This window comes from Lissotriton helveticus, chromosome 1_2, assembly GCF_964261635.1.
Source record: "Lissotriton helveticus chromosome 1_2, aLisHel1.1, whole genome shotgun sequence".
Classification (NCBI taxonomy): domain Eukaryota; kingdom Metazoa; phylum Chordata; class Amphibia; order Caudata; family Salamandridae; genus Lissotriton; species Lissotriton helveticus.
The window spans coordinates 229,855,460-229,858,891 of NC_136058.1; positions in this window are offsets into that span (position 1 = coordinate 229,855,460).

Sequence of the window (3,432 nt, forward strand, 5' to 3'; positions counted from 1 at the left end):
AGACTAACATGCTCTGTTTTCGGAAAAAAATAAAGACCCTACTCTTTTAAACTATTCCCCGTAGCTCTTGTTGCTAATTCAGTTGTGTTTGATGTCAGTTTTCTTCTTTAGTCTATCCCTTTGCGCCGGGAAACCCACTGCGGGTAGCTGTTGCGCATTATAAATTTTAAATAAAAAAAAATAAAAATACAAATGATTGATTGATTGATTTGTATAAAAGGAATTGCATAATTCAGACATAGGTTGCAGATTTGAACTTCAAATTAAAATCGCAGAGTAAGACTGTTCCCACTTCTCACAAAAGAGGACTTGCCTCCTGATTTAAGACACAGTGAAAGAGGAGATTTGAGATTTTACAGGGGAAAAAATTGTATTATTAAAATTGCAGCGTCAGTGCTGATCAAAGTGAAACCTAATTTAGTGTTTCTTCGTACTCCTCAGTGCAAGTGTACTCATGAAGCAGAGGAAGGACTGCCATTTCCCCGAAAATTACTGATAAAGGCATTTTTAAAGAATTGCTAGGAAGTGCCTAACCATGTGAATAAGGAATATGAACGGAAAGCATAGAATAGAGCAGGACCCTTGTCCAATTAATAATATTTTTGTTCCACGTTGGCCTGTGGTATCGAATCCTGGTGTCATTTCGTTTCAAATCCCTGCTGATGCAGAATGGTTCACTATTATTCATTTGTACCAAGCGTATTTCTCCATTCCTCTTCATGAGGATACTAAGTATGTTTTTGCAGTCAGATTTGTAAATTGAGTAATAGTCTGTTGTCAAATCCGACAGGGGTATATGGAGACTTCATACATTTTCTCCCTAATTCCATAGAAAGATCTAGAGAGTCTGCACCTTCCATGTAACTCAATCCTGGTGCAATACATTGATGACCTGATGGTCGCATCCAAGATGAGATAAGATTGCAAGCTTTAAACAATTATATTGTTAAACCACCTTGCAGAGAAGGGCCATAAAGTGTCCCAGCCAAAACAGCAATACTGCTAGAAAGAAGTTGTTTATTTGGGTGATAAAATTGAGGAAGGAGTGCGAAATTTATTTGGGTGATAAAATTGAGAAAGGCGTGCTAAAAGTGTCTGCATAACTAATCCCTGCAATTGCAAATATGAAGCCACCAATGACCCAAAATAAAGTGAGGAAATGTTTCGGAATGGTTGGCTACTGTCATCAGGGTATTCCAAACTTTTCCCTGATTCCAACGCCTTAACATGAGGCTTACACACAGTGATGTGGGTAATCTGGCACCCTGGGGCAATGTATGTATGAATGCCATCCTGGAACTCAGACATAATATCTGTACTGCACTTGCTCTTGGAATGTTTAATTACAAAAAATACTTCTATTTATTCTACCATGAGAGAGAAGGGTGCCCACTTTCAGTATTGACTCAGTAACACAGAGGACCAAAGCAGCCTGTGGTTTACCTTTCAGCACATTAGACCCTATAACTGCAGCACTTCCAGCAGAGTGAAAGGATTGTGATGGATTATACAATTATTGTGTCCCTCATTAAGTTGAGATTTTGCTGACTTGTACTCAAACTCAGGATTTGACAAACAGCCGGTTGACCAAGTATGAGCAAGTAATCCTTGTGGCTGAAAATATTTCTATCAGATGCTGCAACACCCTAAATTGCACAACACTTTTGCCAATGCCTTGTGAGATTCTGTAAAAGGAGACAATAATTGTGAGCTTGATTGTATCAGTTTGACAGAGTTGTGTACCAAACCTAGATCTGATATTCAAGATCTACCACTTGAATTGGCTGATTTGATTCTGTTTGTAGAAGGTTCTTGCCTGACAGAACATCACAGTGACCGGAGAGCAGCATATGCAGGTTGCACAATAGCTTACATTGTTGAAGCATCATACCTGTGTAATGTAACCCCAGCACAGGTTTCAGGGTTATTGCCCTAACAAGAGCATGATGCAAGGCCAATGGATTGAGTGTCACAATTTACAAATGTAGCCAATATGATCTTGGAGTGGTCGAAGAGTTTGGACAGCTCTGGTATCAAAGCAGATTCTTAACTTCCTCTTCCAATTAGGAATCGACCAAGAATTTTAGATCTGCTTAAATCATTGCAGTTACCGAAAGAAGTAGTGGTTGTAAAATGTGCAACACATAATAGTGGAGATTATATTGTTACTCTTGAAAACCAATATGTTGATGAAGTTGCAAACTACTGTGCTCTTTTGTCCACTACATTAGAAACAGGTAGTGTAGAGGGAGTGTAAATTGTTTCTTGTCAAAAACAGTGCAGAAAATTGAAGAGCTTATAATGTTACAAGATGATATATCTGATGATTAGAAAAGAAATGGATTGCAAAGGGTTGTATAGATCAAAGTTGCATTTGGAAGTCACTCGATGTAAAACATGTCCTGCTGGATGGCATTTCGAATCATATGGTTAGTAGTTCTCTTGGTCCTACACATGTTGGACAGGATGCTACAATATGTACTTTCAAAAAATGCTCGTTTAATCCTCATGTTAAAGCTGCAGCTGAAAATATTTGTCAGCATTGTTTTACTTTCTTTCTCTGCCTGGACACAAAGCATCTCAGATACGACCTTCACTAACGTATTAAATATAGACCTTCACTAACGTATTAAATTTACAAAATGTAGTTAGCTCAATGGTCTAGTTGGCTCTAATCCATTTATAAAATATATTACATTTCTGCTCCAGAGGTTCCTGGAGAGGACACATTTACAACTGTAAACAAATGAACGCCACTTCCTCAGTTGAATGAAGGTGCTGTTAATGTTTTTTAAATATGCTTATGTTTTCTGTGTAAGGCATACTACAGCATATTTTTTAGATACAGACCAAAATACATTCTCACCATGTGATGTGTTTGATTAAGAAGTGTAACTTTCATTGTCTCGCTACAATGGCTGTACGATATCTCAGCTGAGAAAAGTTGTGCTGGGCTTCAAACTTCACTCCACTGGCGAAGTTTACGGAGTTTTGCCAACTCTGCGCTCCATTGGGAACGCGGAATTCAGGCAAAAACTCTGACTCCGTGGTGTAGCCCCTGCTCTGGCATCTCCAGGCTTCAGTCCCACTCACCATGGTCTCACACAGCACAACCGAACTCTTTGGCTCAGTGGTCGAAGTGGGGAAAAAAAAGTAGGGGAACTGTGGGTGGAGACTCAGGGGGGGCAATAACCAAAGATTGGATCAGTGGGCGGAGTCAGGGGTGTGGCTAGGAATAGCAAAACGTACCATTTTCAGTACGTTTACATTTCACTGACTAGTTACAGCTTATAACGTTATTTCATTCAAACAATGGATAAAAATGTTTATTTGAGGTTTAATTCAGGAAAAAGCAAACACTCATAGGGAATACAGGTTTATGTAAAGCGTGTGAAATATAAGCAGGAACAACATGTTCCCTTAATGCTTTTA